The sequence below is a fragment of the Heterocephalus glaber genome, unplaced genomic scaffold, assembly GCF_053883595.1.
Source record: "Heterocephalus glaber isolate CG9 unplaced genomic scaffold, H.glaber_assembly_v1.0 deba00001111, whole genome shotgun sequence".
NCBI lineage: Eukaryota > Metazoa > Chordata > Mammalia > Rodentia > Bathyergidae > Heterocephalus > Heterocephalus glaber.
In genome coordinates, this window is record NW_028258194.1 from 2,086,511 (window position 1) to 2,099,799 (window position 13,289).

A 13,289-nucleotide genomic window follows, 5' to 3' on the forward strand; every position below is an offset into this window, starting at 1 on the left:
TGGTACTGGAGGCTGAGCTCAGTGGAACTGCTAAAAGAGATCCTGTTGACACACAACCTGCTTATGTGACCTGGGCTTTCACACAGCATGGCAGCTGAGAGTAGTTGAACCTTTTCCCCAATGGCTCAGGCATCCAAAAGCGGCATTTCAGTAAACAAGGCACAACTACCTGGCCCCTGTGACTTAACCTTTGAAATCACATAGCATCGCCTCTACCATACATATCCAAAAGAGACTCACAAACCCCATGGGGTAGTACAGTAAACACAGTGATAAACTCTCTCTTCAAGGAGGGTGTGCCAAAGAATTCAAGCTGTACAACTTCCACAGAGGATGAAGTAATTTTCCGTGAGGACCCTGGATGTTGTCTAACCTTCAGTGTAGGACCCTCTTAATTGTTTCATAAATGAATAATCTCTCTTACTGTAAATAAAACCAAAGCCTCTCATGTTTGATTCAATTTTAACTGATTAGCATTTTTAGTTAATTTTCATTTGTAAGTATTGTCTTGTACTCTAAGCTTGATTGTATGTTATCCGAAAGGGTCATTTCCTTTTCTCATATTTATTCCTTTCTCTTCTTTCCTTTTCCCTACCCCTCCCACTCCCCACCCCTTCTCTTTTGCACCTTTTCTTTGAAAAAAACCAGAAACAAAGTCTTTGTAAATAGGGAAGGGTGGAGGGGTTGAAGGGAGGGCAGGGGAAGGGGGAAAAAGTAAGAACCAGGAGACTCATGTAAAGGTGCAAGATCCCAGTCATGAATGTCATCGTATTGTGCACCTAAAATGTACCGATAAACTTAATGAATTAAAAAAGGGTCATGGCTTTTATTTTTCTGGTTGCCTCCCTACTATTTGAGTGCTCTCAGCTTAAATCCTTTTACCCTCCTGCAGAATGTCCAGTAGATCACAACTCTCCAACAACATCTTGTCCCAGGTTGGTCTTATTTTCCATGCCAAGGTACAGCACACCGCCCTCAGGCAGCTGTGAGCAGCTTAGGGGAGAGAGCACAGGCTGGACGCAGACCACAGTTGGATCGCACAACATACTTCTTGGGTCCTAGGAGAAGGAGCTCGAATCGCGGCTGCAGCTCGTAGCAAACAAGGTGCCAAGTCAGCCAGGGGTGGGCGTGGGGCTCTTGGGGAGGCCGTGACTGCTGCGGCCTCGGTTGGTGTAAAACCAGAGAGTGGAGGTTCACAGCCCGGTCCTCAGTTGGGATGGGGTGATGCTGGGCCCGGCTGAAAATTTTAGTTCCAGAGTAAGGGTCTTTGAAAGTTCTTGACTCACGTTGATGGTTTCAGTGTTCACTTTTATCTCTTTCTCAAATATGAAAGCTCCTCAGCCGATTATTTGGTAATGTGAATTTATCTGAACTTTACCTGAACTTTCTTCTCCCTTCTCTGATATATGAGACATTTCTATCAGAATCAGAATGTGCAGCTCCTGTCACACTAAAAATATCAATATTAAGGTACATTTGTTGAAATCAAAATTATGAAGCCCTATCTCCTGTCCCTAAACAGGAGAAGGTTTTGTGCCCCAACCCTGCTGTGTGTGCTCCCCTAGTAATGGAGTTGTCCAGTAGATGAGAACCAGGAACTAGTTAGCTAGCTCCTGAAGTCACTTCTGTTGTGTGACATTGGGAAGTTACTTGTTCCATTTGTCTTTCAGCTTCTTAACGTATAAAATGGAGCTCTAAGTGCCTAGATATACAAGTTAAGCATTGTAGAATAAGCAGACAGGTGCTCAGTCAATACTGTTAGTTATTGGTAGTCGCTGTCTCACTTAATTTGTAAGTACCTTCCAATCCTGTGAATCCTCTCTCACTTATCAACAGCGTTGTCTGCAATGAGCCTTGATGTCGTCTGGCTGGAGGTCTGCGTTTATGAGGCATCTATTATGTACTCAGTAGACTCTTCATACTATTTATTACAAAGAGAAAGCGGAAAAGGGAAAAATGATAAATAGGAGGTAGGGAGTTCTTTTTCAGATGGACGGGGGAACAAGAAATGGGGAAAAGGGATGCTAGGGAACGAGGATGGAAAAAATCAAAGGAAAAGAAAAGATGATGAAAATAGAGCTTTTGCAAAGGGAAGGGAATCAAGAATTGCAGGAGCGGGAGGGAGGAGAAGGGTGAGGATGAAAAGGAGAAATACTAAGGTGTGGTGATAAATGGTAAATGTAATCATTATGTACTGAAAACATGTACTAAGAAAAAACTTAGTGTGTGCAGTGAATTATGTTCAGTGTTTTAATATATTATTCACTATCTCCATTTTGCAAATAAAGAAACTGAAATTCAAGGATACTTTTCCGCGGTATGCCCACTGTCTTCTGGAAGCAGGGAGGAACACAAGTGTCATGGCTGTGTCTAGATGTGCCCCCAGAGCCGTGTGCAGTCATAGGTGGGGCTTTGTGTCGATGGCTGGATCTAGGGAGTGTGCTGCTGGCGTTAAGAATGTGGCGCTGGGTGGGCTGATTTTTTCCAATTCTTTATATACTCTAGATATTAGTCCTTTGTCTGAAGAACCACTGAAATTTATTTCCACAGAAATTAGTCCTTTGTCTGAAGAACCACTGAAATTTATTTCCACTCTGTGGGTTGCATTTTTTCTCTGTTGGTGATTTCTTTTGCTGTGCAAAAGCTTTTTCATAAAGTCCCAGTCGATTCTTTGTAGTATTTCCCTTGTGATCTGGGTTTTGTTCATGAAATCTTTGCCTACTCCTACATTCTCAAACATTCTACCTATTCTCTCTTCCAGAAGATTTACTATTTCTGTTTCAACATCTAGATCTTTGATCTATTTTGGTTTTATGTTAGTGCATGGTGAGAGACATGGGTCTAGTTTTAGTCTCCGGCACGTGGACAGCCAGTTTTCCCAGCACCACTTACTAAAGAGGCTCTCTTTCTTCCAGTGCACATGTTTGGCTCCTTTGTCAAATATAAGGTGGCTGAGTGTGTTTGGGGATCTTTCTGCATCTTCTAAACTGTTCCACTGGTCCTCAGGTCTGTTTTGTGCCAGTACCATGGTATTTTTATCACCATAGCTTTGTAGTATAATTTCAAGTCAGGATTGTGATACCCCCTGCCTTGCCTTTGTTGCTCAGAATTGCTTTTGCTATTTAGGCCTCTTCTGACTAGAAATGAATTTTAGGAATGATGTCTTTAATTCTGTTAGGTATGCTAATGGTATTTTGATTGGGATTGCATTATGTCTGTATAACGATTTTGGGAGTATGACCATTTTCATTATGTTTGTTCTTTCTACCCACATGTAAGGGATGTCTCCATTTTCTGATCCACTTTGATCTCTTTTTTCAGAGTATTGTGGTTTTCAATGTAGAGGTCTTTTACTTCCTTTGGTTTTTTTTTTTCTTTTTCTTCCTTTGTAAGACTGATTCCTAAGTATTTCTTTTTTTATGCTATTGCAAAAGGTATTGTTCCACTAATTTCTCTCTCAGTGAGTCTGTTGTTTGGGTACAGGAATGTTATTGATTTTTTTAGTGTTCCTTTTGTATCAAGCTGTGCTACTGAATTTGGTTATTAAGTCTAGAAGTCCTTTAATGGAATTTTTAGGGTCTTCTATGTAAAGTATCATGTTATCAGCAAATAATGATAATTTAACTTCTTCCTTTCCTATCTTTATTCCTTTTATTTCTTTCTCTTGTCTGACTGCTCTGGGTAATGTTTCCAGAACTATATTGAACAAGAATTGTGACAGTGGACCTTGTTCCTGATTTTAGAGGGAAAGCTTTCGCCTTTTGACCATTGAGTATGATGTTGGCTGTTGGTTTGTCATAGATGGTTTGTATCAGATTGGGATAAAGAGCATCTAGTCCAATTTCCTGTTGGGTTTTTATCATGAATGCTTTTTCTGCATCTATTGAGATGATTATACAAGTTTTGTCTTTGGCTCTGTTGATATGGTGTATTACATGTATGGGCAACTGAAATGAATACACACTTCTCAGATGAAGAATTAGAAACAGTAAATAAATACATGAAAAAATGTTCAACACCACTGGTCATTCAAGAGATGCAAATTAAAACAATGCTGTGATTTCATCTCACTCCAGAAAGAGTGGCTATTATCAAGAAATCAATCAACAACAAATGCTGGCTGGGCTGTGGAGAACAAGGAACCCTGCTCCACTGTTGGTAGATTGGTGTAGACTGGTGCAACCACTGTGGAAATCAGTGTGGAAGTTCCTCAAAAAATTAGGATTAGAGGTCCCATTTGACCCAGCTATTCCCCTTCTGAGTATCTTCCCAAAAGAATTACCACCCCCCCAAAAAAAGCCTCATACCACAGTGATATTTGTGCACTCATGTTTATAGTGACACAGTTTGTAGTAGCTAAATCTTGGAAACAGCCCAAATGCCCACTGACTGATGAATAGATAAAAAAGATGTGTTTTTTTTTTTCTATAAGGAGTAGTATTCAACCTTAAAGAAAGATAAACTTGAGACATTTCTAGGTAAATGAATGCATCCTGAGAACATACTCTTAAGTGAAATAAATTGAACACTATGTGTAAATATCACATTGTCTCTGTGGTATGAGAAACTGAAAGTGTAATTAAAGTCCAAATAAAATAATAGATACTATGAAATAAGATTGTTCAAAATTATACTGAGTGTGAGATACTAATAATTAAATAATTAACTGAGTGTTAATGATTAAAATGTTTTATGCAAAAAGGGTATAGTATTACTAGGAAATGAGCTGAGAGATAAATTAGCAAATGAAAATATATTCTTTTAGGTCATGATACATAGTATATTTACCATTGTTATTCTCTAGTAATTTTTGTTTTGAAACATTATTTTTCATAGAATGGTTTTTATATTTTCCTTATTAATATCTACTTTTATTACATTAAAATTAAAAAATTAGAACAAAACAAAGTAATTGAAATGCAAAATAAATTACACGTAAAGAATTTGATCATTAAAAAAAAGGCACTGACCTCAAATGTATGTAAATAAACAAACAAAACCAGAATGTGAGGGTGGAATTATGGTGTGATGCTAGGATGAAGAGTGCCCCCCCTGCCTGTGAGTGCTGCCTACCCTAAAGGTTTGGGCCTCCACAGAATATGAGGAACAGGAAGAGGGCTGCTGCTGTCGCTCGCTGCTGCTGCCTCCAGCCTGCTCTGCAGTGCTGGTCTGCCGGGCCACCCTACCCTGGAGCCAGCTGATTATGGACTGAAACCTCTACAAACTGTGAGCTACAATAAACCTCTCCTCCTTTAACTTGGGTGCCAGGTATTTTGCTTCAGCAACAAGAAATGTAACTAAGACAAACGGTTACTATCTGAGCACCAGTCCTCAGTATCTTTATTATATTGTGAAAGTATTTAATGCCTTATGCAGTTTATGAAAATGGCTGTGATATCACCACCCTGCCTGTCCCGGAGTTTATGTGAGAATTAAAGAAGGTGAAACATGTAGCAGTACTGGGAGCGCACTGTAGTGCAAGACCACTGGGTGACCCAGACAGAAGGAAACACGACCTCCGCATCCACAAACACAGGGGAAGTGGAAGTGAGGGTGACCCTCACATCAGCCCCTTCTTACCTTGGGTGTGTAGGGAGGCTGAAATATGGAAAGAGTCATGTATAAGCTAGGGCAGGGCGGGAAGGAAAGTGTAGAAAATAGGATGGGTGAGACTTGCAGAGAAAATAAACACCATTGAGTTAGATTATCTTTTATCCATAATTTGGGTGAAATGAGTTTCTCTCCACGGATGACATTTGATTATCCACATTAGATAAAACTTCAAGTGAAAAAACATTTTATTTTGTGGAAATAAAATGAAATGGGATGTGTTTTAAGAAGCAACACATGCTGAAAATTAATTTGAGACGCTTGAAATATTTTGAGAATTAGAAATTTATAAACATAGAACATATTCATATATCTGTTGTAGTTAAAGACCATATGTTGCCTGGATAAGAACTTGTTAATCTGCTTGTGGTTTTCAGCTATTTGTTTATAACAGGAGTTGAGGCGTTAACTCTTTGTGACCATTCTCTATTTTTACGAAGCCTCCAGTTTTTCATTTCAATTAAAATATCTTTTCGTGTACTTATTGGCTATTTGTACTTCTTTTGAAAAGTGTCCCTTCATTTCAATTGCCCATTCTTTTATTCTTTTATGCTTTAGGGTCTATTTTTTGTGTGTTTTAGCACAATTAGTAAGAGCTAAATTTTGGAAAAGGCCTATATGTCCATCAACAAATGAATAAAAATATCTAGTGTATGTATACACAGTGGAGTACTACTCAGCCATAACGAAAGATAAATTTGAGTCATTTGTAGGAAAATGGAGGCATTTTAAGACCACAGTGTTATGTGAAATAAATCCGACAAAGAAGGTTAAATATCACGTGGTTTCCCATATGTGAGAAACTCAAAACATAAATAACTTAAGAGCAAAAATAAAAGAGGCATGATAGAAAACAGGGAGCTAGACTTCATGGAGAGGGGAAGAAGCCCTGAGATGGGGGCGAAAGGGTGGTGGAGCGGTAAAGGAGAAGTGAAGGTTAGGACGCTGAGATGCATGAATGTGCCAGTCCCCAAGATGATTGGAATCATTGTGTATCACAGACACGCACAGATGAATGAGATCCAAAACAACGAAGACGTAGAGAATAAGTGAAAAAGTACATTTATATTTGACCTATATTTTAAGCTATTTAGGAATTCTAAAGTATTTTATACTTTCTCAATGGTACTGGAACCAGTCCTGTTTGCACTGATGGCCCTACACCACCTGATATCCAGTGTCCTTCTGACTCTGGGCTTTTGATACATGTGGAAACATTGCTGGTCATGCTAGCGTAGTAGCAGAAAATACGTGTATTTTTTTAGTTCATAATACAGTTCTGGGGGAGAATTTGCACAGATGAGCCAGATGGTAAATGAGGCTTCTAACCAAGTCCAGAATTTAGAAGAGAAGGAGAATGCAACTACATTTTTGAGACAGATTACCCATTTTCCTTCAAAGAAGATTTTGCCAAGAAAATTTCAACAAACAATTTACATCATTTAAGATGTAAAGCTAGAAAACATCACAGTTGTGCTGTCTTTATCGACATCAGAAAGGGCACACTGCCCAATCAGACCTTTAAATGCAAGGCTAGGAAGATACCAGGCCACATACCGAGCGCTTTTGGTACACGGGTTGCAAAGAAGGCTCTCGAAGAGCATCATGTGAACCTCAGCGGTGTCCCAGCCTCAGGGCCCAGGCACCTCGGAAGTGGATCCTTGCAGACAGACAGAGTACTGCCAGTCACAGTGACTCGCACGGGAGCCCGATGAGCAGGGGCTCCCAGGAGGCCTCGCTCAGCACTTCCTCCGACCTGCTGAGAGGGGGCAGGAGTTGCTGTGTCCCTCAGGGTCTCCAGCCAGCGTCCAGTTGCTTTCCTTTCACCCTTAATGTAAACTTCTGCCACATGGAAAGGATGACAAGTAATACCAATCTCCTGGACATAGTGGAAGCTAAAAAGGCTTCTTTCTGAACCTTATGAGTCAGGATGTTAACTCCAGGAATAATTAGAAGAAAAATTGTCGTGTCATTGTAATTTTACACACATATATATCATGTTTGGGAGACCCCCCCAAGTGTTAATGAAAGGAGGAGTTAGCCATTGTATTAGTCAGCTTTCATTGCTGTGTGAAACACACTACGTAAAGGAGGAGAAGTTTATCTGGGCTCACTGTTTCACAGGTTGCAGTCCAGGGGCAGCTGGCTCCAAGGCAGGAACATCATGGTGGGAGGGTGTGGCAGAGAAAACCTGCTCCCTCATGGCGGCCAGGAAGCAGAGTGGGATGGGGAGGTGCCTCAGTTACTGTTCTCACTGCTGAGACAAATCCCTAACACTCAACGTTTAAGAAGGAAACAGTTTCTTTGCAGCTCACAGTTTGTAGAGGTTTCAGTTCATGGTTGTCTGGCTCCAAGGCAGGATGGCATGGCAGTAGATATCACAGAGAAGAAACAGTGCATGGCAAAGCAGGGCAGGTAGAAGACAGCTGGGAATGAAGCAGCACGCAGCAAGCAACCTGTCTCTCCCTTTTATCCCTTCTAAGCTACCTGCTCTTTGGGCTGTGCCACCCAAGCCCAAGCTGAGCTTTCCTGTCATCCACACCCAGATCTATGTCAAGCCAAACAGTGGACTAATTTAGTAATCACACACTCTTGATCCCAGCTTCACAGGCGTAATCCCACAGCACTCACCCTAGATCCAGCCCCTCTGAAAAGCCCCACCTCTGACTGCACGAGGCCTTGGGGAGATGGCTACACACAGCCATAACAGGAGGGCTAGGCAGGATGCACCTTTCAATGTCACGCTCCCAGGGATCGACCTCCTCCAACTTGGTCCCCTGTCCTATCTGCCCATTTGACTGTGAGAATTAGAAGCCTCATGAACCAGTCCAGGAGATCCAGCTGGGCCCCATCTCTGAACATTAGTGCATGGGAATCAAGCTCTCAATACACAAAACTTCAGGGGACACTTCATATTTAAGCCATAACGCTACATTTCCTGTGTTCAAGAAGAGGTAGGAGTGTCATGACTATGTAATTAACTTGAGAACCACACCAGATATTTTTAAATGCCAAAAGCATTTATGCTCTTGTAGTAATCATGAATTTCACAGTTGGAACCAGTGCTTTGCTAAGAGCTTTATAGTCAGTATTTTATTTAACCCTAAGCAACTCTAGAAGGTAGATATTATTAGGAGCAAATCAGTGACCAGAGAGATGAAACAACACATCCAAGGACACACACAGAGTAAGCAGAGCCTCAGAGTTCAAGTCCAGTCATTGTCTGACACTGAGCTCATGTTCAGGACGCCCTGTGACGGGGGCCTCACAGAAGGGCGGCTTCTCCTCTGCCTGTTGTCCTCTTTCCTCCCTCTGTGTGGTCACGGAGCTGTGAGGTTGGTGAGGACAGGAATTACATCTTTCCTATTTTCAACTGCTTGTTTCGTATACTCACTGATTGTTATATTTTTTAAACAAATGATAATTTTGAATTAAAAAATGTTGGAAGTGTTTGGAATGGCTAGACTCTTAATATGAAAAAGGATTAAGAACTCTTTAGGCAATTAATTTCATGTATATTTTCCTTTTCTATAAGTATAAAAGTGATAAATAATAAAATTTTATGTCTGAAAAACAAGTGTAAAAGTTTTCTAAGTCATAAGAAAGATGTTCTTGTTTTAACAGTGTTTCTTATTCCTCAGTGGTGCCATGATGTCTATTTCAACTGATTCCTTCTTAGGGTCTATGAGGTGTCACCATGTAACCAGGGTGATTTGAAAACATTTACATTGAAGTTGACCACTTCCTCCTTCCTGTTCCTCCTCCAGCTTCTCCCCAGGTGGTGTGCACCCAGTCCCGGCTGTCCCTGCACCCCCCTCTCCTCCCTCTGATTCCCCATCAGACCGCCCGCCCACTGGCTCTCCCTGGCCCTTCTGCTTTCCTCTCCAACCTGCCGCCTGTGCTCTTCAGCGGCACCTCTGTCCTCCTCTTCCCGTGACAAGACACGCACTGCTCTCCGTGTTTCTGAGACACTCGCCATTGTTGTCTTTCTGAGGTCACTGTGTCTGAGAATGTCCTGGGCCCCTCTCGGGCCCTGCAGTCCTGTCACCCTCCTGCTCACACTGCCCTGTTGTTCTCCTTAGGGCTCCTTATTCCATGACCTTTCACGATGCATACTGTGTGTTGCCTGCCTGTCCCGATCTCTCACTTGAACGTAAACTCCGTCAGAGGAGACAGAACCCCAGTCTGTCGCTCACTGCCATGTCCCCAGAGTCTAATGCAGAGGATTCTAGTAAACCCATGTTGAGTGCATTATTTGCCTAGGAATGGATGAGTGGGTTGTGAGCCGGGCTCTCTGAGGCCCACACCGTCCTGCTGGAGAGGGCGATACACAGGTGGCTATGTGGGTCACTGTGCTGCCGGAGGGGCTGTCACCTAGAAGCCCATACTTTGTGCCTGAGGGACAGTTCTCAGGTCAAAGTTCAGAAATGCAAACTCATTATCTGGTTCCTCGGGGACTGATCACAGGGAAAGAGGTAAGAGTTAGCAGGCGCTGCTTCTGGAGCTGCATAGCTGGGCATGTGAGCACCAGAAGGTGCAGAGCTTGCTTCTCTCCAGCACTTGCTGAGTTGGGGAAGCTGCTTCTGTCGTGGTTTAGATCTAGAATGTCCCCCAAAGTCTCATGTGTTCAGAGGCAGGGCTTTTGGAAGGTGACCAGGTCACGAGGGCTGTAACTAGACCTGGATGAAGCTGTTGATGAGCTCATAATTTATGGCACTGTTGGAAGGTGACGGAAACTGACAGGTGGGGCTAGTTGAAGGGAGGGGCCATGGGGAGGTGGCCTTGGGGACTGTATTTTGGCCCTGGCCCCTTCCTCCTGGGCTCTTTCTCCTCTCATTTCCTGGCTGCCATGGGGTAAACAGTTTTCCTCAGCCATAATGCTTCTGTCTCACCATGGGTCTAAACACAATGCAGCCAGCTGACCATGGCCTGACACCTCTGAAACAACGAACCACAATAAACCCAGCCTCCTTTGAGTGGTTTTTCTCAGGTACTTTGTCACAGTGATAAAAAAGGCTGACTAACATAGCATCTTACTCACTAGGATACACAATACCTCCATTTTCACTCTTTGGTCCCCAGTCCTTCTTTAGGGTGTGGAGTCCTAGTGTTTCCAGAACCTTGACAGCTGCTGTGTGACAGGTGACTTTTGTTTGTATCTCTCAGCTTCAAAACATCCTTCTGTGTTGAGTTTTTGATACCATGTCTAGGACCCTCTGGGTCCTGCTGTCCTTCGTTCAGAGGCTCCTGTAGGAGGGGAAGTGGAGGGAGCATGGCCAGAGGAGGCGGGAGGACTTGCTTCCCATGTCTGCGTCCTGTTCCTCTCATCCATGTGTGCACTGGTGGTGGCACTAAGTTCGGGAGCTACAGCCACTGGTTGGTTCTTAGTGCCAGCCTCCTGGAGCCCCTCAGGGGCATCCATGCCAGCCAGGCTGGCTAGAGCTCCTGCTCACCCTTTGTGCGGAGGTCTCCACTGCTGTTTCTTGGACCTGTCTTTAAGCACGTAACTGGAGTAATCCCATCCCTTCTCTTTGTCTCTCTGACCCCGGATGGACTTGTCACCTCTGCAAAAGCGCCGTGCCTGCATTTGCATTTTCAGTTCTTCGATAGCCAGTCAAGCCTTCTTCACATCCAGGTCCCCTGTGGGGATTGCTGGTGTCCGCACTGCACACCAGATCCCGCCTGAGCCAGGCTGAGAGGGAGGGAGGAGGTGCAGCAGCAGAGTTTCACTTCACCTTTTCCGTTTGGCTTCAGGACCTCCCTCCACATGAAGTCTGTACTCGGGCTCACTCACATGCTGAACGTACGGTGACGCAGGAAGAAGGAGCAACGGTTAGAAAGAAAGGACAGAGAATCCCTGTTTTTAAAGTAAATGGCATTGAGCTACGAAAAGTATAAAATATAATTGTGTGGATTGCACAGGTTAACATGATAATGAAAGAAAGGGATTGCTAAAGGGCACGATTCATAATGTGTTATTAGAAATAAAAATGAACAAGATGCACTATGTGACTTCATTTATATAAGGAGTAGGAAAAGGCAAGCCAAAGCAGCAAACTATGGAAGATTCTGTCTCATAGTCAACATCAATAGAGGCAGCTGTATATTTCACATTTAAGTTCTTTTTTTCCCTGACATGACAAAGATAATTTATTTTTGTATCCTATAGTCAAGAAGCCAGCAATCTGGTTGTTCTGTTAAATATAGAAACATAATTATCACTGTATTGTTTTAATTTACTAGTGGTATGTGCATATATATATATATTTAATAAAGGTAGGATATAGATAAGACAAAAATATTTTTATCCAGACAATATTAATATTAAGATTCTAGTGCATATTCTCTAGGCATTTTCCAGTGTGCTTAGGTGTGCATGTCTATGGGTATGTGCTATCTGGAAAACAAAAACACGCAAATCTCTTTCTTAAGATGAACTGTGAACATGTTTTCATCAATAAGCCCCAGCGTAGCTCTTTGAGCTGCTGCCTGTTACCCTCGGATTCGGATTCATCCCCCGAGCTTTCCCGCTGTCTTCCAAATCCCAGGCAGTAATGCTTCTCAATGCGCCCCCCTCTGACTCCGGGCTGGACTCACCAGGGCAGGAGCAGGGGGGCGGGGCTGGGACACTGGGCTTTTCTCTGCTTCATGCTCTTAGCAGCAGCGCCGAGCCTCTGCCTTGGCTCTTCCTCTGTGGGCCCTTCCTGCACCTGCCGAGCCTCCTAATGGACTCCGGCTCCCTCTGTGTGGTGGTAGAGGGAAGGTTAATTTGCTGGGCTTTGGGAGCTGCCTAGGGAGTTGGTGGAGCACACTTGCGGCTGTGTCTGGTGGCTCACGGAGGCGTGACGTTGGGCGCTATGTCTGGTCCCTTGCTCACCCTTCCTCTCTGGTGCTGTTCCTTGCTCTGCTTCCTGGTGACCACTAACCAAGCATTTTTGCTGCACCACAACCCTCCACCAGGATGCTCCTGCCTTGAAGCCAGCTAACCATGGACTATGTACCCTGAAACCATTAGCCGGACTGAACCTCTACTCCTTCCATCTGTGTATGTCAGGCACCGTGTGTTGGCCATGAGAAAGCTGATGAGTGCGCTTAGGAAGGCTCATCCTCTGGTCTCAGTGAAATCACTTCCTCCTTTTGCAGTCTGGGTCAGAGTTGTCCTTAGCTTCTCCTGTTGCCCAACTCTGTATTGCTTCTTCATTCCCTGCCTGGCTTCTCAGTTCCTCTATCACCAGCACTCTGGGTGCAGTGTCTCTGTGGCTGAGATATTTTCCACCTCAGGCCGTTATGAACAACCCACAGTAGGCATCTTCATCCACTGGCCTAACTATGTTCTACCGGTGGTTTCTCAAAGATGAAATTGCTCTGTGTGAGACACACGTTGGCTTCTCCTTTAAATCAGATTTTGTCCTACTTCTCTTAATAGAAGTAAGGCAATGACAGAGACTGATTTACATGTTAGCATAACATGAGTTTTTCTTGCAGATTTATTTGATAAATTTATTTTTCTCCATGTTAAAGGGCTTGTAGGAGGCATTTGAGTTTTAAAAAAGAATTCATTGGCATTTTGACTGAACTGATTTTAATTTATAGGCTAATCTGAGAATAATCACCAGTTTATGAATGATGCATTAGTCTGCTCAGGCTGCTATAACAAAATGCTGCAGATTGGGTGGGTG